Here is a 27,164-nt window from a genome sequence, read left to right as displayed (position 1 = left end):
TTGATGAAAAGGATATAGAAAAGGAGCTAGAGGTAAAAACAATGAAAGGCATACAATGTCACAGGATAAATGTGTCACAAAATGTTCATTGTGTTTACATTTCTTTACAAGGTGCAAAACACCTATGTTCTAAGGCACTTTCATTGTTAACTCCTTTGTTTAGGAAGTGGGGCCCATATGGATAGTTTTTAAATGGGCTAATTCCAATCATAACCCAGAAAAAGGAGTTTCCAAAGGAAATTATCATTCCTACCAGAAAAATGATTGGGAAGGTTAAGGAATTAGATGGATTTTTCTTTGGTAAAATATAATTAATACTAAATAAGATGAAAACTATTGTAGATGGCTCACATGGATGTATACCTCATATTGTCGGTGGTGATGGAAATTTGAGGAATTGGCAGGAGTGGGCCATGTCTTTTGAGAATATTATGAATCATGAGAAGGTTACAAATTATTGTGATGGTGATGTTGATGTGTCAAGTTTCTATGAGGTTATTGACACTTTATATAAAATTGAAATGGATATGAATAAAGTGGTTGTAGATGCAAACTCTATAATAAATGCAAGGTGGATCAAGTGCTTAAATGAACTAAATATGGTTAGGGATGCCACATGGTCGGACTTAGACATTGATATCACTATCTGGGTGGAGATAGTGTCATGGTGAGACAATAGAGGGATGACAGTCATTAGAATAGGGTATCTAACTTTAGCGGTTCACTTGCTATGGATACGCCTACACTATAAATAGAGAATTAGTCCTGAATACAAATTTTGCCATTTGTTTATTTTTGGAACTATCTCCAATATTGTCTCTTGTTATTTTTGTCTTATTTGTAGCAAGTACGATTGCCAACTAAATATTTGACATGTGTCTTTTCTCTCTGATGTCTAAATCTTTTTGCAATCCTTGTTTATAAAAGGATTTCCAATACTAGGATTGAGGGTACAAATTTTGAGAAAAAATGTTATTTTCATGTTCTGAGTCAGTCCAATATTGTATAGTGTTATTTTTTTGATATTGTTCACATGAAAGGAGAATAGAAATATAGTGTGTTAAGTCTGTTTCAAGTTATCTAATTTCACAAGATATGATACTTCAAATATATTCTTTCAAGTTAATTAATACAAATGGAGAAGTATTCTGAGTTGCCCAATTTGGATCTTGTCTTTTTTTTTATGTTGTCTTTAGTTTTATGTGATTCAATGACAAAATGTATTGAGTTCCAGTTGTAATTCATTTTGAAATATATCTTATTTCATCTTTTGTTGTTGACCAAATTGATTGAGTAAATGCATAATGTGACATGAGAGAATTAAAGGGTTTCATAGGGAGATTGTGATAAGAATGAGATCAGAGATTGAGTATTGATTTTCTTCATAAAGTGAGGAAGTGGATTTGAAATGGTGGTGTCAAATTTTATGAGTAGATAACCCAATGGATAAAACACTAGTCATTTATTGAATTTGAGAAAATCATTGAAAACTACATAGTGTAAAACTCATAAATCAAAATCTTTATAAATTTCAATTCTTGTTGTGGATCTGAAAAGGATTAGCCTATACTTGGTTTAGAGATCTTTAGGATCTTGAGAATTAGCTATCTTATAGTTCTTTAGTTATCTTTGAATTAGAATAATTAGAGGCTATTGTCCGTTGTAATATAATTTATGATAAAATATTGTTAGAGAAGGAATTGATAATAAATTCCATGGTATACTAGCCTAAATCTTACATAATTTAAAAGGAAGATGATTAAATGACTTGTTAGTTGGTCCTAATGACATGTCTAGGAGTACTAATAATGGTCTGCAACTAATTCTTAGGTATTTTGTACATCTTAAAGGGTTGTTAAAATCTTACCAAATTAGGAGCCAAAAAAATGGTGACTTTATTGGGGAAATATGACATGAGTTATATGTAAAAAAGTGTTGCATATGTCATAACAGTTTCCTTACCTATGTTGTAGAGTTGGATCTATTTTTTATTAGGAGCTTTTATGCTTTATTGATGTTTTAAGTATTCTTCTTGGAGTAGTATGCTTTATTTTATGTGGTAAGTGGGTCAGTCACGTTTTATATCTTTCACTGGACCATGTTTCACACCTTGTTTGATTGGATTAGCCTATTCTAGATTCTCAAGGTTTTTCATTAAGAAAAATATCATTTCTCTTGATGGGTGCCATCTTGGTCAAGGTTTCTTAAATAATGTTTTAAAATTCGCATTTCATTAATATCTTAATGGCTGACAAGAGAAAAAATATGAGGGCCTACTCAAAAGCACATCCTGACGTCCCACTACAAATTGATTTACCCAAGGGTAATAGAAAGTTCTGGCCTAAGAAAAGGGGAGAATCCAGTCATGCTCGACAACCTAGAAATAATGTCAAGATAAACCTTCATCCTCAAATTGTAGAAGAGAAAGCTTTCTCCTCTAAGATTTCTGACTCTGATAATACTAACATCTTAGGATATTTTTTCAACACCCCTTTTCAAGGATAAGAAATATGTTAGGATAAAGTAGTCTCATTTGTTGGATATGCCAAATATTGAATAGCCAGCTTAAGAAGTACATACAGACATGAGAACTCAACAAACTCCCAAATTGGTGGATCTCACCCATAACATGTCCCTTTCAATGAGAGAAACCTCATAGGTCTTAGTGAGATCACAGAGTCGAAGACTACTACTATTAATACCACTGATATGGATGCTGAGTCAGAGGTCCTTAAAAGACAAGTTGCAGAAGAAGATGTCAAATGTAAACATTTGGAGAAAGACAAAGAAATAGAAACCATGAATTCCCTCATGAAAGGGATAATTTTATTAGGAGAATACCTTTGTTGAAAGAACAAAACAAAATATTAGAGGAAAAACCTACATCCTTACATGCGATATATCTGAAGACTTGGGAAGTTTGAGATTTGAGTGTATAACATGAGAACAAGCTTTACATGACAATTTTGAGTTTTTGAAGGAGGGACAAATTATTAGTCTAATCCATTAGTATGAACCCACTGAGAAGCCTAAAGACACAGTGAATACATCTAAACCTACAACTAAGATTGTAGATAAGGGTAAACAAAAGGCAATTGGTATTCACATAAATGAACCTATTGCAGCTCCAAAAGATGTCCCTATCATGTTACAAATTGACATAGAGTTGGAAAGCATGAGGAATAAATGTGAGAACCTTGATAAGGAGTTTGAGAAGGTTGAAAATAAAGCACAAGTTGCTGAAATAAAGAAGAAGCTTCAATTCCTTAAGTCTAACTCAAGTCTAACTACTAGACAAGTTGTATCTTCATTAGGTATATCTTCTAGCTTTTCTTGTGGTCCCCTAATGGGTAGTGTTGGAATATCTCAGTTTGGTCACCTAATGGGTAATGTTGGAATTTCTCAGTGTGGTCCAACTTTTTCTTCTACTACAATAGGTTAGAAAGCCACTAGACAACAAGTACAAACTAATTTAATTAAAAATGTTGTTGGACCTAGTATTAGTGGTGGTGGAGGATTTCAAAAAAGGCCTATATACATGGAAAGGTACAAGAAGGTATCCTTTGTAGGAATCCCCGGCCATGCCAAACCTATTCCAAATGAGCTAAGGGATAAGGTCACTGGAAATAATGTAGCTAATGGAGAGAAACATCTCAAAAAACTTATAGGTATGATGAATGATTATGAAGTTGAATCTAAGGATGTTGACATGAAGGTGTTTGTGCATTCTCTTATTGAGGATGCTAAGAATTGGTTCATAAGACTCCCATGAGATGAAAGTATTGTTTCTTGGCATTATCTAGAGAAGTGTTTCAAGGAACAAGATGGGGACAATACAAATGTTGGTTTCATATTAAATGAATTCAATGATATCAAGAAAAATCGGAATGAGCCTACTTTTAATTTTAATGTGAGATTTCAGAAGGGGATGTACAAACAATTCCAAGTAATGAGACTAGATGAAAATGTGTGTCTCACAACCTATTTTAATGCTTTTGATACTAAGATGGACTATATCCTAAGAGACAAAGATCTTGAAACCTTGAAAAGTACTTTCAGAGTAAATATAGAGAATAATGGGAGAGCATCCAAAAAGCTACAGAGAAGGGATGATCCAATTTTTTTGGGTCTAGAAGTAATAAAAGAGAAAATGAGAGGCTTGCTGCAAACAAGAAACATGAAAAGATAAGATGGATCAGATGTTTAACTTGTTGAAGAACATTAAGCCACTGGTAGGACATGTAAATTAAGAAAATGTTGGAGACAAGCTACAATTCAACAATAATTTTAATAGACAAAATAGGTTGCAAAATTACCCCTACAATACTTAAGGGAAAGATGGGAAGCCTATTGCAAATGTGGCTAAGAGGAACAATGAGAAAACCACTCGAGATCCATTACAAAGAAATACTATGAATATGGTAGAGGATACTACTCGGTGCATGGCCTATCAATCACCATACCTTTGAGAGAATTGTGCAATTGCCTAGTCAATAGCTGCCTCACAAGAGCCTGAGCTGGAAGAAATTAGTGAAGAAGAAAATCTAGATAATGTAGTCTGTAACCTAGTACACTCTTGTTGTGAAGATGATAATGATTGTGATCATGAAACATGTGAAATGGATGTATACTCATAGAGATATAATTGTAAAAGGTTCCTTCAGTAGATTTTTTCTAACGATGATGAAGAAGTTGATTATAAAGCTTGTAATATGATATCTGATGTGGGACAGTAATTTGAGGAAGCCATAAAAAATAAGAGATTGACAAAATCATGACAGATATGGTGGCTCATGTCCAAAGAAATTAAAATTTAAGTAATAGAGCTGTGAACAATGATTCTAGAAAAATATCAGGAATATTCATCAAAGATATAACTCATAAGATGATTGATGGTAATAAGGTCAAGGACTAGCTAGTAATAAAAGTGAAATATGTAAAGATAAAGAAATGGGAACTGGTTGGCCAGATAATGATAATAGAAACCTACAACAATGGACTACCTATTTAGGATTGGATACCCTAATTGGTTTCTAAATGAATTATTTGGTCTCATTTAATCATCGACTAGGGACATAAACTTGGAATGAAATTTGCAAAGTATATGCTTTAAAATTTATCTAACTTAAGACTAACCTATGGAATTCAAATGCTTGAGCTTCAAGAAAACTAAACTAGAACTAGTAAATGGAATTACTCTAACAAAGCATGTAATCATGGATAGAAGTTACTCTAACCACCTATGCTGCAGGAACAACCCACCAATTCTATTATTAATGGTTGTAGGAGCAATAGAGTTCTACCTTAGAAATAAACAAGGAAATGAAATCTACTCTAATATAACAGTTCACTCACCAAGTGGGCCCCCTTGGATGAGTAAGTAGGAAATACAATGAAGATAAGAGATATAAACTTGAACTATGTATTCTATTCATTCATGGAGAAAGATTACACTTGATTGAAAAATAGTATCACAATAAAACTGCTATGAAAATCAACTCATTCTACTTTTTCAACCACTCTCAAAGTTACAACAATCGTTATTTGAAGGGAAAATACAACTACCTCCTAAATCTAAAATCACTCCATTAATGAGGATCAATTACAGACTCATAAAGTTCAAAACAAAAACAACATTAACCATGAATAAATCTTCTAGGAATATAGCAAGTTGTGGAAGCTACATCCATGTTGTATACACAACAGAAAGTAATTTAAATAACTTTCCTTGCTTGTGAAGGTCTAGCAACCCATGGTTGGCTTTGACTACTCCAACGCTGAAATGTTGGTCCTTGAATACTCGCAATAAACACCTGCAAAATAATCAATGCACACAAAAGCTTCCATATATATATATATATTCTCATCATCAATATTAGAGAAAAGATTTATATTTCTAGTTAACAGTCTTGCAAGTCCAATGGCTATAGGAGGAAAAATACTCAAAACATAGCATAGACGGAGAAACATTTATCAGCATGCATAACTACTTCATTATACCATTTTTGTCCATGAATTCAAGAAAATATTGTGCCTTTAAACTATTCATATTTCTACCTCATGTCTTCACACACACACACACACACACACACACACACACACACACACACACACACACACACACATAAAAACCATAAGTTCATATGCTTGAAACCATAAAGTCATGACTATTTGCAAAATAATAGTTTGAAAGTAAGATAAAAAGAACTCGGGAAGATGGCCTCTTGGAGGCGTATCATTTCCCCCAACTGAACTATTACTAGTCCCCAACAACCATGAAATTTTGGATTCTGGCATGAACTCTCCAATCACTAGCTGTCCTTTCCCTAGGCTCATTCTTAACATAATCAAAGTATCCATACTTTTCTCTAAGCCTTCTCCATTGTTGAACTTCTGTAGACATATCCTGATCCTCTACATTATCATTCAGTTCTAGCAATGGTTGAAGGAGTATGGGAGGCTGAAACCTTAATGGAAGCCAGTAATGGCGCAAAATCCTTCCCAAATTGATATAACATGGGACTCTTATAATGGCAAGAGTTAAATTCTATGGAGATTTTGGGGTTCCCTTATCTTCAGATCATGTGTTGTTCGTGTCCATCTTTGTCTTGAAGCAATGATTGTTGTTTCAATATCACAAGATGAATGTTATTACCAATCTATAAAGGCTTGCTCTCTTACTGGGTATAGATTATTAGCTCCGTTTGGTTTCCTAGAATAAAAATCAAATCCAAAAATGTTCGTTAGGAATGTTGAACTTTAGGCCTCATAAGCAAAGGAGCTCTCATCTCATTATCCCTGTATGGTGCAACTCGATATTCCCTGCTTATTTCATTTTACATCCAAGACATAACTGCCCTCAATTGCACATCTCCTACATAAAGTAGTGAGTTGCATTCTATATCATTTGGCACTGCCAAGTTATGTAGGTATATTTCACACAAAAAATTCTTCAAAGTCATTAGAACGAACTGGAATGCATCATAAAACTCATGAGGAGTTTAAATAGAGGGACTGAGCCCTTCTACAATTCTTGTCAATTTGAAATTAACAAGTTGTTCCTTGAGGAATAATGCATACATCAGAGATGGTGATCTGCATGCCATAAGCTTGGGAATCAACCCTATGATTTGTCCAATCCATCTCTTCAAAATTTCAATTTGGCTTGAGTTTTGCTTTACTTGATGGCCTTGCTCATCAATGACACATTTCAATTTGTCTTTTTCTAACTTCCATTGTGCTCTTTCCCCCAACAATTGTTGATATAAATTTATCCCTGCAGACAAGGGTGTAGACAAATCAAGCGGTGGCAAGGGTTCTTGACTGAGAATATCTACCTAGTCAAGTGCCAGGTGAGGAACTTTTATGGTATCTTGTGGCATGGAGGATTCTCCCTTCTATAGAAAAAGTGTTGTCACTACATTTTCCTTCTTACTAGACTCAACTATTGCTTTAGCCAACGTCTCTAATCCATCTCAATTAAGCTTTTCTAGCACTTCCTCAACAATTTCTTGTCTAAATTCTAGGTATTCCTTAGAAGAAAGGTCTTCTAAATTCTCACATGTGTCCTACATAACAAGATTTTCTTCAAATTCTTTAGACTCTTCAAAATCCTCATCACTATTAACAAGTACATAGTTAACACTAAGGTCAACTTCTGTTTGTGGATTCTGGTTGTTGAATTCAATGTCACTAGCTATATTTTGTTGAAGTTTTCCCTCCAAAGAGTACTTCTTCACAAATTCAGAGGTCTCTAGGTTAACCATTGGAATAGAAGCCTCAACAACCCTATTACTTTCAGATAGCCTTGTACTTCTTATAGGGGGTGTAGACAAGCATGGAGGATTCTTTCTCCTACTAGTGGTCATTTCCTTTGTAGCTACTTCAGAAGTTTTTTTTTGAAGTTTCTTCCCCATAGGAATGTAAGGTTTCATTGACATTTTTATCACTATTAGGTTGCTGCTATGAGATTTCCTCTTTTGTTTCCATAGTTTTACCCTTGTCTCCCTTAATGGTGGACCTGGTCTTTACAGACAAATTGGGTTTTTGGTGCACTAGTAGTTTCTTTATGTTTACTTCTCTTCTTTTTAGAAATGGAGACATCAACTTTGTAAATTCTTTTCCTAGATGGTCTAGAACTAGAAGGAGAAGCTTCAGGAACATTTTCTATCCTTGGGATGACTTTGCAAAATCTAGTGGATGTTCATTCCCTACGCCCAACATCCTGGCCTCTAGGGCCAACCAATCTAGGTTCTACCTCATTTATTTGTAGAAATTCTTCCCATGTCCCAATTCATTGTTTGTTTAATTCCCTTTCCACAATTAATTTTATCAAATAATGATGGGAGACAGACTAGTCTTTTCCTAACTAAACTGAGGAAGCTTTCTTTTTCCAGCAAATGTAGGCCATGCAAATACTTGTAGTTCCCTTCACAAGTGAAATATTGGATGATGAATGCAGCTAGCTCAATAAATTCCAAGGAAAAAGATAATCTAGAAGTGCCTTGCTTCTTATCTATGTCTAGCGGAGGGTCATCGTGCAAAGTGAACTATGCCCTAGCTGAATGTAAATTGAAATCCTTCACCCACCTTTCACCTTCTTGTGGAAATCTAGTTACTTTAGTCACAATATCCTTTATAAATTCATTTTTTAGACCTTTGACCACTGTAAATTCATCCTTCAAAGTGCCTAGAAATTGAAGAGCAATTTCTTCATCAAACCCCCTCAAACTCAGATAGTAATCTAACCATCCTTTCCTTTTGAACATTTCACAATTAGACAAATCGCCCAACAAAACCCTATGATCCACCGGCTCATATCTCTAAAGAACTCCTCCCATTGTTATGAACAATATATTTTTGTAGAATCTTGATGTTCACAAAATACAACAATGGTGAATCAATCAAAATTCATAGTGTTACGACACAAGATTTTATAGATAGAAAAAATAGCGTACAATTACTACACGCTTCTTGGAATTAAAGGTTTTTAATGCAACAAATCTAATGATATCTTCACTTGCATCAAATCTCATAATATTTTTCTCATGTCAAGGCTTGCCACCTATAACACATTGCTAACATATCATTAAAAATTAAACTTTGACTTTAAATGTCTTTAATTTCCTTTATAATGCAATTACGGAAGGACAGGTCATTAAACATGTGATGGCAATCATCTTATAAAGAAAAAAACTCAAAGTTTACATGCAATTTGGAAGTTTTAAAAAATGAATATCCCCCCCTACCAAGTAAGAGCGTGGGTCCCACCAGGCTAGGATATGCAATAGTAGAAAATTAAAATGACACAAATTCCTAATAAAGAATGAATAAAATAAAATATGTACAAGATTGTGTTGCATGAACCTAGCAAGTACTGCAGGAAAAGTGCTCTAAAAAAGATCACTTGTATTGATGGAGTGATGGGATGGTATAGAAAGATGGTGGAGAGAGAGGGTGAGGTGGAGTGTATGGAGGAGAAATTATTTCATAAGATGTGAAATGTTTATTATGGATATCTTGAATGGAATCAAGAATCAACAGAAGTTGGGGTAGAAGACCTAGACTCTTTGGCTATAGGAACGAATATGTCTTCACTATGTTGGAACTACTGCAGGAACTCCTCGAAACTGAGTGGTTTGTTGTAGAGTTTAAGTCTATGTCCATTGACAAGTAATTTGAACTGTATAGGATCAATGGTTGAGAGTCAAACTAAGCCATTATCAAATACTGAGACTATCTCATAGGGACCAAGCCATATGGTTTGAAATTTACTAGGCATGTGTTGGTATCAAGAATCATATAGCAATGCCTAATCTCCCACAAAAAAATTCTTTTTTCAGATGAATTTGTCATGCCATTTCTTTCTCTACTATTGGATCAATTCAATATTGTGGAGTGTAGATTTCTTGTATTCATCTAATCCATTCAATTGCAATAACTGGTCTTCTTAGGCTCTAGTAAGATCAATGTTGAGGTCCTGAGTTGTTCTAAGTGTCTTATGCTAAAATTCAATAGGCATGGATGCAGATTTCCCATATACCAGCACAAAAGGGGTAAATCTAGTTGTGCTTTTCCATGTTGTATGGTAAGCCCAAATGGCTTCAGGAAGATGGGTAGCCCAATATTATTTGTGAACATCAACTGGCTAGGTTAAAATGGACTCCATCTCCTGGTTAGTTATTTTAGCCTAACCATTGGCTTGAGGATGATATGGTGAAGATTTACCATGGCATACCATGTATTCCTTCATCAACTTTGAGATGAGATTGGAAGTAAATTGTGCCCCTTGATCCATAACTATCACCTATGGTACTCCAAATCTAGTGAATATACATTCATAGAGAAATTCAAAAACTTTATGATCCCTAGCATGTTTCATTACTTTAGCATCGACCACCCACTTCGTTGCATAGTTAGTATATACTAAGATATGAGACTTCCCATGAGAAGAGGTTTCAATAGGTCCAACAAAGTCAATACCCCACTTGTCAAATGAAGTGACCACTTTCTAAGGTTGCAAGGGCATTTCATCATATTTTGTTGGATGCCCTATGTGTTGGCATTTATCATAGTGCCTGGTATGTTAAGTTGCATCTTTATGCAAAGTAGGCCAGTAGTATCCAATTGTCAAAATTTTATAGAATGTCCTCTTTGCTACAAAATGGACTCCACACGGTTCATCTTGACATGCCCGTAAAATGTCCTAAGTCTCATCCTCTCACACACATCTTTAGGTAACCTGGTCTAGATCAGTGTAGAACATAAAGCTTGAGATCCATGAGAAGTTAAAAGTCTTTTCAACCAAAAGTCTATGTTGCTTGGGCGAGAAGTGAGGTGGTGTTTTCTTGTAGCAAGGTAGTTGGCAATGTCTGCATACCATGGATTGGAAGTATCAATAGAAAAAAGATGCTCATCAAGGAAGCTATCATCAATTGTTGTAGGATCATATGGCACTCACAATCTTGATAAAAAACCAGCCACCACATTAGCTTTGCCTGGTTTATCAATTATCTTCACATAAAATTCCTACATGAGGAGTAACCAATGTGCTAATCTACCACTGATGGTAGGTTTGTTCATTAAGTATTTGATGGTGGAATGATCAGTATAAATGAATACTTCATAAATTGTGATGTAGTGTTTGAATTTGTTTAGTGCATAGATTACTGCTAACATCTTTTAAGTAACATTATAATTTAGCTCAACACCTTGCAAGTTTTTACTAATATAGTAAATAACATATTCAACAACACCTTCCTTCTGTCCTATAACTACTCCAATGGCATAGTCAGATGCATCAGTGTGGATGTGGAATGGCAGCTTCCAATCAGGTCCTCTCAGAATAGGTATTTTTGTCAAGACATCTTTTAGCTACTGGAATGTTGCTTCACAGTCTTTTGTCCATTCGAACTTGGCCCCCTTTTTTAGTAAATTATACAAAGGTGCAACAAGTTGGCTAAAATCCTTTATGAACCTTCTGTAGTAACCAACATGGCCAAGGAAACTCCTGACATCTTTTTGCTTGACCGATATGGGGAGTGTGTTGATGACTGCGATTTTTGCAAGATCTACTAGAATTCCAAAAGATGAAATGTAATGTCCCAAGACAACTCCTTCCATCATTATATAACACTTCTCACTATTAAGAGATAGGTTATATTCTTAACATCTCTTAAGAACCTTCTCTAAGTTACCTTGTGCCTCTTCAAATGTGGTTCCATAAGTAGTGAAGTCATCTATGTATATTTCAACACAGTCAGCAACAATGTTAGAGAATATACCAAGCACTACTCTCTGGAAGGTAGAAGGTGCATTGCATAATCCAAATGATAAGACTAAGTACGAAAATGTTCCCCATGGATAGGTGAACACTATCTTATCTTGATCTTTTGGTGATATTTGGATTTGGTTATATCCACTAAAGCCATCTAGAAATGAAAAGTACTTTTTACCAGCAAGATTATCAAGCACTTGATCGATGAAGGGTACTGGAAAGTGATCCATTTTAGTGGCCTTGTTAAGCTCCCTATACTCTACACAAACTTGCCATTTTCCCCCTTTCTTTGGGACAATTACCAGAAGTGAGACCCATTAGCTGCAAGAAATAATGTAAATGAAACCTACACTAAGGAGCTTCTGCAATTCTGTCTTCACTATATCTTTCAAAGCAGGATTAATTCTCCTTTGGGCTTGTCTTACTAGCTTACATTCAGGGATTATGTAAATTCTACGGGTGTAATGTTTAGGGTCTAACCCTTACATATCAATGTAGTTCCATGCAAAGGCTTGCTGACTTTCTTGCAAAAATTTGAGAAGACTAGACATCTTAGGTGTATTGAGATTCTTATTAACATTCAACTCCTTCCCTAACAAAATTTCATCTCTTTTGACTTTATCCAGCATCAAAACTTCTACAAATGATGGTGACTTTATTTCATGAGGCAACAAGGTATGAAGATAATCAAATATTGCAGGAGATTGAGGTGAGGTTTGCTTGAGCAACAATGTTTGGAATGAACAATTAAGGACATCACAAGAAGATTCCTCATAACCATGTTGGTTGGTGAGGATGGCCGCCAATATATCATTTTCTTCTTGTGACACCAAAAATGGGTTTCTTTCAATGACCATGGGTTGTTGCACTGAGTTTTCTTCAAGGGCAGCATCGCCTAACTTTGATCAAACAACTTGGTCAAGTTCTACTTGGGGGTTTGATGGAGAATATAGGGTTAGCTTCTTGGTGTTTATCCCATCTAATATGGTCATTTTTCTTGAGCGACATGCAATGCAAGCATCAGTTGTGGCTAGCCAAGGTCATCCTAGGATTAATGGATATCCTTGTAGAGTGGCTTTGGGTGACATGATTATGAAATCTGAAGGATAACCTAATGAATCCAACATTATAACAACATCTTCAACCATGCCACCTAGATTAACAGTGGAGTTACCAACTAATTGTAGTATTGTAGGTGTATCTCTTAAACAAATAATGCTAAGCCTCAACAAAACTTCCCTAGTCATGAAATTGATTGATACCCCTAGATCTATCAGGACATTCTGTATTTGGGCGTCATTAATATGAATAGTAACTAGCAGACTCCCTAGATCAAAGTACTTGGGCATTAAGACTTTTCTTAGCATGAGATCAGAAAGTTGTCCCAAAACATGAACAGTGTCGAGATCTTTTTTCTTCCTTCTAGACTGCTTGATACAAGCTTCTTTTATAGCTTTGTTATAAATTGGGACTTCTTTAAGGGCATCCAACAAGGGAATTTGCACTGTCATTTGCTTCAGTAGATCTATTAGATCCACTACTATATGATTTTCTTTGGGTGGAGTTGATTGAGCTAATCTTTGTGGATAAGGGGGTTTATAAGTACTGGTGCAGATTGAGGAATAGGTGGAGCAATAGTAGGTTGGTTCATAGGTATATCCTCAGTATCAATGACTTCGGTTATTATGGGCTCTTTCGGTGTAGGCAAGGTAGTTCTTGATCTAAGATGGATATCATTTACTTGCAAGAAGTAAGCTTGCTACTTATTATTATGATTTGGAGTTGGTTGTGTAGGAAGTTGTGTTGGCTTTTAAGGGTTATTAGTGGCTACAGGAGGTGGAGAAATGAGAGCTTGTTGACTAGGTTGGTTAGTTCAATTCTGAGGTTGTTTCCAACCCTACTGGGGTTTTTGCCAACCTTTCTAGGGTTGTTGCCAATTATTATTCCCACTAAAACCAATATTCTAATTATTTTGCCATTGACTGTTACTATTATAATTTGGAGAGTATCTTGTGGCATACCTTGTCTTTTAGCCCATGGCTTTCATTGAGCAACATAGAACACCTCTCCATTTTCATTGATGGCTTTAAATTCAGTAGGTGTTGGTTGTGTCTCCAGGCTTGCAACAAACTTGCATCTACAATTCCTTTTCTTCTCTCTGCAGTGAGAGTGAAATTTGGCTAGCATAGCATCTACATCCTCCTTCTTTCTTCTTGCTTGCATACTATTTAGCTGAGTGGTGACATCATTGATGATGTGTTGCTTGAAGTTTGACAAAAGATTGGATAGCTCCATTTTTTATACTCTTGAACCACCATTAGACTTATGTGGTAGGTCTCTAAGTCCCCTACCTTTCTTCATAGTAGCCCTTGAATAATGCAGACATATATTCTTTATGTTAGCCCAATTTTTCTGAGTAATGTCTCCTCCCACCATAAGGTCTAAACCCTCAATACTTCCATCTGTTACACCTTTTAAAAAAATATGTTTTTGTGATTCCTCCCTCAGCTAGTGCTGTGTATAACACTGCAAGTTGAACATGAAACTTGAGACATAGTCCTCCAAGGTTTCATCATCCTTTTGGGACATTTTGAAAATGTCATCTCCTTTCAAATCTCAACCCCTACAACATTCTTTATACTTTGAAAGAAATAGATTGCTCATTGTAGGCTAGTCTTGTATGGTGTTCGCACCCAATCCCATGAACCATCTTAGAACAACTTCCTTTAGAGTAGATGGAAAAAATTTCAGCTTGTGAGCGTCAGTTGTATAATTATAACTCTTGCAAAGGATGTCAAACTCAAAGAGGAAGGTTTCAGGATCTTTTGTAATTAGGCTGTCGAATTTGGGAAGTGCAATAGAAGGTATGTTCTTAAAATTTTGATTACCCTACTAAGCAGGAATAGGAAAAGGAAAAGGAAATGTAGGTTGAGGTTGAGCCATTCTTGGAGGAGGACCTATCGGTGGTAGTTGATAGATAACAAGGGCAAGTGGGTTGTCTTAGTATTCAAGTTCAACAAAACGGTCATTCAAATGCAAGGATTCTTCATAGGATGAGGGTATTAATTCTTGAGCAACATCAAATGGATTTTCAAAGGGTTCTTCTTCTTCATTCTCGTTGTGAGGTTCTTTAGGCTCAGGATTAAAAATGTCTTCTTGATCATTATGAGGAAGAAATCTCCCAAGGAGGTCTCTCCTTCTACGCATAGTATGCTTTAAGACTAAGGTCTAGAATATTAGAATTTGAAATGCAACTACTAAGATAAGTTTAAATTAACACCATCCGTGACAACGACGCCAAAATGCTTGGCCAAATAATGGTACTAGAAACCTACAACAATGGACTGCCTATTCAGGATTGGATACCGTAATTGGTTTCTAAATGAATTATTCGGTCTCATTTAATTATTGACCAAGGACATAAACTTGGAATGGCATTCGCAAAGTATATGCTTTGAACTTTCTCAAACTTAAGACTAAACTATGGAATTCAAATGCTTGATCTTCAAGAAAACTAAACTAGAACCAATAAATGAAATTACTCTAACAAAGCATGTAATCACGGATAGAAGTTAATGTAACATCCTATGCTGCAGGAACAGTCCACCAATTCTATTATTAATGGCTATAGGAGCAACATAGTTCTACCTTACTTAGAAATAAATAAAGAAATGAAATCTACTCTAACAGAATAGTTCACTCACCAAGTGGGCCCCCTTGGATGAGTGAACAAGAAACAAAATCAAGATAAGAGATATAAACTTGAATGGTGCATTCTATTCATTCATGGAGAAAGATTACACTTGATTGAAAAACAATATCACAATAAAAATACTACGAAAATAAACTCATTCTACTTCTTCAACTGCTCTCAAAGTTACAACAATCATTATTTGAAGGGAAACTACAACTACTTCCTAAATCTAAGATCATTCCATTAATGAGCATAGATTATAGACTCATAAAGTTCAAAATAGAAATAACATTAACCACGAATAAATCTTCCAGGAATATAGCAAGTTGTGGACGCTACATCTGTGTGTTGTATACAACATAAAGCAATATTAGAGAAAAGTTGTAACGTTCCAATTAACACTCTTGCAAGTCTTGTGGCTACAGGAGGAAAACTACCCAAAACATAACATAGATGGGGAAACATTTATCAACATGTATAACTACTTCATTATACCATTTCTATCAATGAATTGAAGCAAATATAGTGTCTTTAAACTATTCATATTTCTACTTCATGTCTTCACATATATGTATAACATATACATAAAAACCATAAGTTCATATGCTTGAAACCATAAAGTCATGACTGTTTGCAAAATAACTGTTTGAAAGCAAGATAAAAAGAACTTAGAAAGATGGCCTTTTGGAGGCCCATCAGGAACCAAAGAAAGTGACAACATCCCAAATTATTGAGACAAAGATGCATACTACAGAGGTGAAGGTACCAAAAGTGAAAGTCAACAAACAACTTGAAAACATTGTTATTCAACCAAAGGAAGAAAAATGTATGCTAGTTGAAATCCCTTTGCGTATCCCTGTAGACATGTTTTCCATGCCTTCTTAGATTACTATAAAGGTCCATTTGTTTGAATTGTTTAGGATAGAAGAGCATAAGAGTAAGGTGTTAGCTTGGTTAGGGGATATAGGAACACCTAATGATATTAAGGATAGCGAACCTTTAATAAGCATGAAGGAAGTGTTATATAAAATTAGGGAAGAAGAGGGGATGGTATCACAAATTTCCCCTATGTATCTTGACAATTCTACAACAACATATATTGAGAATATAGACCCTTTCTACACTCATTTCACTTCTCTAGCCTTTGTTGAAAATCTATACATTATCATAGTTGGATTTTAAGTTTTGCAACCTTATAATATATACATAATGTGCATGTTTGAGATATGACTCAATGTTAATAATATTCATTGTATTTTAGTAAATTTAAGTTCCTATATTATGTTCAAACTTTTATTAAAAATAAATAAATTTAAATATAATAAATTGGACCCAATGATTGTGTTCAACATAGATGGAGTATATGTAGCTAATCAACATATTGGTTTAAACATAAGATTTCACAAGCATTCTTTGCATGCCCACATGTATTTATTATGATGCTTTGATTTAACTGCACCATACTTTCATTCTTTTATTTTATTTTTGTTTAGATATAATCTCTGTACAAAACAAATTTCTAGATGCCTTCGCATTTTGAAATTGAACATAATGATTTGTGACTAGATTAGTAATATCTTGTATAGATTTGAGTGTGATTCCATGTTATATGTTGCATCATACTTTCATTTCTAATTGTGTAGAAGTTGCTTTATTATATAAAGCATTTTTCACTTTCATATCAATTTGAAATTCACTTCTAATTTTAAAAGGAAATGTACAATGTAAACTATAATCACGCGATGAAAAAAATGGCTATGGGGAAATTCCATTAAAAATACCATTGCATCCAATGAGGGGCTTGATATTGGTTGGTTGACGAGGATAGGGAGGTCAAATGTTCATTTTGATTTTGATGAAAATTTTGTGATCTATTTTAGGATTTTTTTGCCCTAGGACATAGCCAAGGATATATGCTCATATAAAACATTAATATATTTTACAAAACCATTGATAAATCCATTTAGAAGTTAGTGGTATTCCTCATCTATGAAATTGTATGTTGAGAGGGAAAATGTGAAATTTATGGATCTTATTTGACATAATCAGCAGAGAGAATATTTTATTTGGGTTATAGAATTGAAAAAAAAGACATTGTGGAAAATATTTTGGAGGATGGCACTTGTTTATCTCAGGTGAACTTCTCTATCTTTTCCATGAAGCATATAAGACATTAATCATTCTATGTACTATGTACCATGCAAGATGGTGTATTACTCATTGTAGTGTCTCTCATTGTGCATCTTAAAATGTATTTCATCATGGGACACACATGTTGCAATATATACACTTATAATCAAATATGTATTTTATATCGATGTGACACATCCATCTACCTATAGACTTGTGCATATGTAAGAAAGTGTCATAAAATGATAGTTGTACATAGATATTCGCGCGTCTAAGCTTAGCATAAAAAACAAGATGCTCACAATTATCATAATGCATAGAGAAGTCAAAAAGAAAATATAATTAAATGTCATAATGATTATTAATAATTAACACGTCTTATAAGATTTAGGATATGTCATGCCCAAAAATCTAGAGCAAAACATAACAACTATTTTTTTTTTGAAAGGTAAACCTAGGTTACTTACACTTTGGCATTAATATAACTCAATTAGGTTATCGATCAATTAAGTGTGCAAGAAGTATCTACTCAATGTCTTTGAGGTAATTGTTACCTTTGTTTCTTGTGTAGAGCATCTTGATTCTTACTCCTTAGTAAAGGGGTTGAAGATTTGCTAATGTCCTAACTGTGGTGTTCAAATACTAAGCTAGGGTAGATTTCGAAAGTGGTTGTACTAGATCGTAAGCATGTCGTCTTAGCACATACTACTCCAATGTCACTATCTTAATTGAGGGTATCATGTTAATGGTTAAATTAGAAGGACTAACATTCCTAGCCATATTCAATATCAAGTATTAAATCAATATTACTTCTAGGTTTGCATTGATATAAATAACAACACCTTAGGTACTATGAATGTATTAGAACTTAATGATGTTCAATGTCTCTATAAGTCTTGTTGGATAGGTTTCAAGGTCAAGAGTGATACTCAATTCATACTCCTATAATTAATGTTTGCACGGTACAGGTACTAGCTAAATTATCCTACCAATGTTTTGCATTTGAGTTATTTAGTTAAATGAAGTTTAAGTCTTTAAAAAATATATGTGATACAAGGATTAAGAGAGGGTATGTGCATTGTAGATGTATTAGCCATGATAAAACTTATACAACATCATTTGATATTGCAATGTATCTACATAGAGATCTTATATACAAATACTAAGTTATCCAAGTATATCATTTTAGAGTGGGCTTGCCATTGAAACAAAAGACCGATCTATGAATGCTCGATACAACTACTCAAGTTATAGTACATAGGAGGCAGTTAAGCCCTTGCCACAAATCCCGAGGGGAGTGCTGAACAAATTTCCAACATGTCATACATTAAATAACAACCTTGACACATTTATTTCCCACGTCAATTCTAAGTTCATATACGAAAAAGAAAAATAATATACATTGCATAATACATGATAGGTAACAATCAACATATATATATATATATATATATATATAAACCACTAAATGTTTTAATTGCTAAGAGATATTCCTACCACTAAATAATAATAATTATATAGATCTTAGCTGTTGTTAATAACTTATGTATTATTAACTATACACTAATACCAATATATAAATGTTAATTAACTATTACTTGACCTATACTAACATCCAACCTGGAATAATATTAACTAACAACTAGTAAGAAAACTTACCTATACTAACTACTTTTTTTACCTACCCATCTAATTTCCCTTCTAACCTCCTACCCCATCGCCTACTCCTTTCTCTCCTATTCCTTATTCCCTAAACCTACATGCTAAGTCCCAATCGACAATTGCAGGGGGAGAAGGGGCAATCAGATGGTATGATGGAGGACGAGGACAATGTAGCAGAGGGTGGGTAGGGGCGTGGATATAGGGAGGCCGCCACTCATGGTGTTGGGAGTGCGGTTGCGAGCCAAAGGGGCTCACTCCCACCCATTTAAGTTATATATATATATATATAGAATTAGAATAATGTGTAGTCCTCCCCGTCACCGTGATTCAACAATAAGTATTTGTGTGTGTGTGGGTGTGTGTGTGTGTGTGTGCAGAATTAGAATAATGTCTAGTCCTCCCCGTCACCGTGATTCAATGATAAGTGTTTGTGTGTGTGTGTGTGTAGAATTAGAATAGTGTCTAGTCCTCCCTGTCACCGTGATTCAACAATAAATGTGTGTGTGTGTGTGTGTGGAATTAGAATAATGTCTAGTCCTCCCCGTCACCGTGATTCAACGATGTGTGTGTGTGTGTGTGGAATTAGAATAATGTCTAGTCCTCCCCGTCACCATGATTCAACGATAAAAGTGTGTGTGTGTGTGAGTGTGAGTGTGAGTGTGAGTGTGTGTGTGAGTGTGTGTGTGTGTGTGTGTGTGTGTGGAATTAGAATAATGTCTAGTCCTCCTTGTCACCGTGATTCAATGATAAGTGTGTGAGTGTGTGAGTGTGTGTGCATGCGTGTGCGTGTAATGCAGTTTTATGGACTTATTTTTTACAACCATTTTATATTCTATTGCTTTATGTTGACACCTAGTTTTAGAGTATTTTCACGAGTTTGAATGCAAGGTGTTAGTTAAATGTTAGAACTAACTTCCTATCAAATGTTATTGTCATACATTATTGAAACCTATTGGAATCTTTTGAGGAAATATCTCTATGAGTCATAACATACTATTTACTTGTAACCAAAATCTATGTCATGTATTATTCTTGAATAAGAACTAATTCATTCCTTCGTAACTACAAATGAACTATGAAGTTAATTGCATATTGTACTAATTACATTATGAAAATTATTTACAAGATAAAGCATAATTGAATGCAATTTTCTCATAACATTTTATAAATCAAAATGGTCAGAATCCCAAACATATACTTATTTATTTCAAATGAACATTGAGTACAATTGATTATCTACTTGGAGTGATTGCTTGAAATATTTCAACTATACCTTTAATAATATTTTAACTTTTCATTTCATTACATACAAATGCATTTCAATGAAACAATGATACATTGCATATGATCCTTTCACAATCTTTCATTGCTACCATGCAAACATGCATCACAACAAGATGAATAAGATGGAGAGTTCTCCATTACAAGTACAATGCACAAATGACTAGTTTCTCCTTCATGCTATACCAGCATGGAGACCAAATCCAAGCTTCTCCTATTTATCTCTTGAGCACAACACTTGCAATTACATTTAAACAAGAACCGTGGAGGTTCACCTCCTACCCTAGGCCTCATGGAAGCCACCCAACGATCTAGGAGAACCAAGACTCAAATAGGTTACAACCATACAAGCTCACAAATACATAAGACATCACAATTACAACATTGAACTTTCCCAACCATAGCTTCACAATGACTCCCAAATGGAATCATAAACATAGGGTCAAGGTGGGCTCTTCAAGAGGAGAATTTCCATAGCTTTACAAATAACATAACATGAAGATTCCCATGCCTCTAGAAGGATTTCATAATACATTCTTCTCTCCACAAAACTTTCCTTATCACCCCCAAAGCTCAATATCAATACTATGGCTTCAATGAAGCCCATACTCCATGAAATTCCTCTTTTCTCCATGAGAAGAGGCTCTCAACTACACTGTCAAGCCCAACTAACCTCTTCACCCAAGGCTTCTCTTCCCTCCCAAGGGTGAGTGAAGCCTTCACACCCAAAACAAAACTAAAAACCAAAACAAAAGAAAACCAAGAAGGAAGGAAAATGCAACAATTCCTCATACTTTCAACACAACATAACAACAATCTACTTACAATATGCATTCACAATCCTACATGATCATAATTACAAGTCCATTATTCAAGATTCAAATGAAGAGTAAATTCATGGCAAGAAGCACCAACCTTGGTCCAATGCAAATGGCAATTAATGTTGAGAAAAGTTCCCTTTTTCCTTAGCTTCCAATCTCCAAAACCCTAGGTGTCTCTAAAATTAGAGAGTGGGCGAACATTCAACTAGTTTGTCCCAAGTCCTCTAAAAAGGCTTAAAAACCACTAACTCACCCACTATCTCAATATGACAAAGACAAAACCCTCCTTTTTCTTACACTATTGTCCCTTACAAAAATATAAGCTTGGGCAAGTACGAGGATGAGGAAAATGTTATGAGACAACTCTATTTTTGAAATGCTTAGAGAATGATCTATTTAGAGGATCTCTAACGTTTTCTAGACCCTTAAATGGTGAAATTTAGACCCCTAACTTGTAATACTATCATGTGGGTACCTACTTTCCACTAAAGTGACACTTTACGACTATGTTTGAATTCAAAATTCAACTTGATGAAGACTTCTCCTAAGAACCCTTTCAAGTGGGGTTAACTTGGGTACTTCATTGGAGTTAGTTTTAGGTTAAGTGACTTCTTGACAAAAACCCTAATTGATATGTCATCCACACATGGACATTACAAGTGCCAAGTGACACCTTAAAGCACATTACACATCATAATGACATGTCTATAGTTACAACATGGATTTAAATCTATTACACACATATAACTCACGTATACAAATTTAAAACACATAACAACAAGGTTTGAATCTTTCCAATAGATTTAACCTTGGCTTTACCATGTTCACATAAGTTTTGACTTTGGTTCTCTGATTAAATTCCATTGTTAAATTCCTTGCACACTAAACTCGAGCATGAGTAGTCCAAGGAAAATTCACACACACACACACACACATATAGACAATAGATCAATATTACATAATGACATTCAACATTAAACATGCATATTAATTAATTTCAATTAACTTTTCCTTTCTAAACAATATCATATGAAATACTTGCAACAATAAAATATCATGATCTACACGTCAACATTAATTCGCACTTTAAACATAACCAATTTAATATTTTGATTATCATCATGGGTCAATTTCTATCATAACAATGGAACACTAAAACATATCCATTAAATCATTAAAACATATATGATAGGTCCTAGTACACAACATGAGTAAAGATCACCATGATGCATACATTAGAGGTAAACGTACATCTGTCTAGCAAATCAAGTGTGTCAAAACATGAGTCATAAGATATCAAAATGTGAATAAATCATCTATACTATGATGGGCGGGATGAGGGCTCATAGAATAATTGTAATTAAAGTCATTCTAAATTTCCTCCAACGCTTCAATGGATTGCGTTTAAATATATCTTCTAATGCTATCAACCATTGCACCTCCATTGCACCTTGTTGGAGGTGCAATTGCTAGTGTAAATTTTCCTCGTATTAAGTTAGTGTCTGCATTACTACCAAATCCCAAGATGATACAGGCTTTAGTTTTTGCTATAGGGGAGAAGACCCAGTAGTCGTACACCCTAACTTCGTGCTTCTCAAAGTTGGTTGTAACGATGATAAAAAATTTCAAATTTTTTATGAAATCTTCTTTCACTAGTCAAGTGCTTATAACTAAGGTTTTAGCTCTTCACCATTAAAATTAATATCAATTCGAATGACCGTAGTAAAATGTGTTCAATTTGTCAATTTTTAGAGTGCCTACCCATAATAGTCGATCACCACCCCTGATCATCACTTCACCACGTCCCAATAGTTGCGCATTTTATCATATTAAAATTTCAAAATATATGATTAATATTTACTCTTTATTTTTATTGCTTAAACGATTCTACATTTATATTAACACAAATATGTACTAGCATTATTTACTAATAAGTTAATATTATACTAAAATGTTCCTATCCTAAGTAATTTTAAACCTCAAAATTAATAATTAAACCACATTATGTCATTCAACGCTGAATGGAACCCTAACCCTATTTTCCTATTATTTGACAAACGAAAGCCCTCGTTCCCATCTTGGCCGCCGCTTGTTTTGGGGTTATGGCCGCCGCTTGTTGCAGGGTAATACTACCACGTGGCATAGGAAGACAGATGAACGAGTAGGGAAGAGACCACGTTGCTAGTAATTTGTAATTTGTAAGTTTTGGGTTTGATATATTTTATTGTAATTGTGCAACCCCTCCAATGGTCGATACTTCTGAGCAAGCTAGCGGCTAGGGTAGACGGTCCAGTCGAAAATCCCGTTCCTTCTCTTTGACACCCATAAGTTGCGTAATTTTACATTCTACATAAATGCATCATCAGAAGAAAAAGTAATTGTATCATTAGATTCGATAGCACCTTGTAATAATTGTTGATCTGCCAGAGACCCTTCTACATCGCCATTCAAAATGGATGATTTGGAATCAGCATCCTTCATAGGAGGACCAACCTTGCAGTTAGTCGAGGACGAACTTTCAACAAAGGGATGAAACCCCAACTTTGAGACTTGGTCATCATCAAACTCCCACCATATTCCATTCTGTTCATCTTTAATGTGAGTTATTTGATTAAGACACATTACTTTATTTTACCAGTAATTTATGTTCTTACAGCCTCTTTTACAACACAAACGAGTACTTGCAGGGGTCTTTTTGTCAACAGAATGTATGAGATGGCCAAGGGAATTGTCAACAATCTAATTTCTCTTATACAAACATATGGATTTGTTCTAAATGGTTCCATTACACTAATAGGAGGTAACCTTTTTTCTTCTCGATTTTATTGATGACTTGATATTATCGATATTGGATATTTCTGAGCAATAACAGGAATTATTAGACTGCTAAAAGGGTTGGTTTGCTTTGCAATTTCAAAATAACTTGATATTGCAGATATTTGGTTGAGCATACGATTCCTTTCAATTTAGTGAAACCCTTGCTGGCCATTAAATATTTTTCCATCCCTTGAATGAGAAATTTATTAATAAAAACAATGAAGTTGCAGAGACAAGCCAAAAGATAATACAATATCTGGGATAAGAATAAAAAATCCCAATAGAGGCATGCAAATGGAGGAAAAAGCCAAAGAGAATTTTGACAACCTGTAAAACTAGCCAGCTAAATGTAACAAAAAGAAACTAAAAGGTTCAAGTGATTAAATCACCAAATTGAACATGGTAAAATGTCTAGCAAGATAGAATTATATCGTTTCTATCTTTTTAGCATTAGTAGCTGGATTATAATAATCTTTGTTGTAACTTATTATAATTTAATTTACAGGTAATAGGTAACTCTGGGCTAGTGAATTTGATGTCAGATTGGCAGGGCATGAAATGAATCCAATGTGACTAGCAGGTTGGGAAAAGAGGCTTTCAACTATGTGGAAAATGTGTCTGTTGACACAGCTACATTAAAGAATTTGAGATTTTTCGAGCAGGTAAGGTCTTTTTAGACCTTACTGGGCAATGACCCATCTATCCATTTTCTTCTTTTTTGTTTTCGTAACTTTTTTTGAAATGGATTTTATTTGATATTTTCATTGAGTTCTGTATTTTAGTCTACAGTATGAATTTTGTTGTTCTCAATAACTAAATGAAAATAAATTTATATTAGCAAAGGACTCCTGTAGAATAGTTTATTTTGACTCCTGTAGAATAGTTTTTTTTTTTAATGGAAGGAGTCTTTGTTTTGATAGTACAGATTTCATTCAAAATTAGGATCATATACTTACAAATCTAATCTATAAATTGCCTTTGTAAAATACATAATTCTTCTTTAGGTTGGAGTATACATTTTATCAAATCACATATATTGACATAGGCAAACCTTCAAAGTAAGATTGGCATTTGTGTCTGGGAGAAAATAGATGTATTGAAATAACTATAATGACAGTCAATAGAACATTACAAAATGACAAACTTGTCATTGGGAAATCAGCATGGTGTACCCAACAAAATGACTAGCTTGTATAGAATAGGTATTGTAGAAGGACCAGTCTATAGGACATAACAAAATGACCAACTTGTATATAACAGGTATTGTCCAAGGACCAGTCTATAGGATATAACAAAATGGCCAACTAGACACAATAAATTTTGTGCAAATATTCCTCTAAAACATCAAAATGATATACTCCTCATTGTATTGTTTATCTGTTCAAAATAATCAAGTCTTCATTGCAGCATTAGTCTTCACTGCAGTATCATTAGTTCACCATGAAGCCAGGGAAGGGTTATGGTTGCTCCTCAACATTATCTATTGTAGGATTTTTTGGACTATCTAAAACAACCTGTTGGGTGATGGGAGTCATTCTACCAAATATATTTTCATCCAACATTCTACCAATTTGGAATTGTTTGATTGGAGAATGAGGGGGGCTTTGGCTACAAGTAGTATGAATGTTGTGAAGGGCAACATAGCTAGGGGATAGAATGTTGTACATATCCCTTAAAATTTGATGATGCTTAGGTAAGGGGGTTGTTGGAGTACTATGTTGGCCTGCTCTATTTTCATCTGATTCAAGAGAAGCTGCCAAAGAACTCCCCTCCCCAATATTTGCAAGTCCCTTATTGACTTTCTCTTTTGCTAGCTTACCTCTTCTACAAGTCATCTTTTCTTTCTTTCTCAACTCCCTCTCCTTTTGCTGTTGCACCTTTTCCTCTTGCTTCCTTTGTCTTATTATTTGTCTTTCAAGTTTCTGTTGATCTTTCCTTTTTCTTGTCTCAGTTTGACGAATTTTCTTCTCCTATAGCTATTTTTTCTTCCTTTCTTTCAATTTTATAAGTTCAACCTTCCTCTCTTCTTGTCTCTCCTGCAATATTATGTACTCATTAGATGTAAGTATTTGAGATTTTCTTCCCAATCTAAGAGAAGTATTATCAGATAGATTGAGTCTCTTTGAAACTCTTTCAATTGGTAGCTTCAAAAAACTTCTTAATGATCCTTGACTGCACAAAATTTGTCCATCATCTGTCTGCAAAGCTACATATCTCTTCAATGCATCTAGATTATGTTCAGCCTGTCCATCCTCATCTATTGATGTTTTCAATGCATCTAGATTATGTTTATCTTGTCCATCTTCATCTTCAGTTTATTCTAGTTTTGAACCATCTTGATTATGTTTAGTGTGACTATCTTCATCTTCATTGCATTCCAAATATGGAGTCTCCCAATTTTCTGTTTCAGCATAATAATGAACCACCTCTTCTCTTGGCATTAGAGGTGGAGAAGGAATAGATAATGAAATGTCTTCATCTAGAAAATCAATATGCACTCCCAATTCCTTTGCTCCTTCTTTAACCCAATTAGGTGGATCAAACTGTGTTGGCAAGCTCATTTCATCATGTAGGTCATTTTCAAATTGTGTTTGGCTGATATGTGTTGGTGAGGACACAACATCTGTTGGTGAACATGTGCTTTCATTTGCATCATCTTTCTTCTGTTTTTCCATTTCTGCCACACAATTCTTAATAGCAACATCATCATCATAACCAGCTAACCTTAAAATAATTTCAATTCCTGCAACAACATTTTCATCTTCAACAGTGAATGCATTACTTGGCTTCATGTCATTACATAGAGCATCTCTATTCAATGGCCAAATTCCAGTCCTTTGGAAGCCAGCTATAATATTATCAGGCACAAGGGCAAGTTTGAAAGCTTTGCTTGCAAGTTCAGCCAATTTTCTTCTCCTTATTTCTATGTGTGGATGTTTGGCCATCCATTTTGACCTTTGAGATTTGAAATATGCCTTAAATG

At 34.6% G+C, this 27,164-nt stretch overlaps 1 long non-coding RNA gene across 2 annotated transcripts in view; it reads right to left on the bottom strand.

Annotated features, from left to right (window-relative positions):
- Window positions 1–5,408: 5,408 nt before the first annotated feature.
- Window positions 5,409–27,164, bottom strand: part of LOC149561389 (uncharacterized) — a 43,636-nt gene continuing 21,880 nt past the window's right edge. Inside the window, exon 3 of one of the 2 annotated variants that reach the window (XR_016363810.1) lies at window positions 5,409–5,813. This is a non-coding gene — a long non-coding RNA (uncharacterized LOC149561389). Of the gene's footprint in view, window positions 5,814–15,533; window positions 15,812–27,164 lie in introns of those variants that run through there. The other variant, XR_016363809.1, reaches the window with a different exon arrangement.

This window comes from Cupressus sempervirens, chromosome 4, assembly GCF_028749045.1.
Source record: "Cupressus sempervirens isolate cs-2001-9-10 chromosome 4, ASM2874904v1, whole genome shotgun sequence".
In the NCBI taxonomy this organism is placed as follows: domain Eukaryota; kingdom Viridiplantae; phylum Streptophyta; class Pinopsida; order Cupressales; family Cupressaceae; genus Cupressus; species Cupressus sempervirens.
The sequence above is the reverse complement of the archived record's forward strand: the minus strand, read 5'-3'. Positions and strand labels throughout refer to the sequence as shown.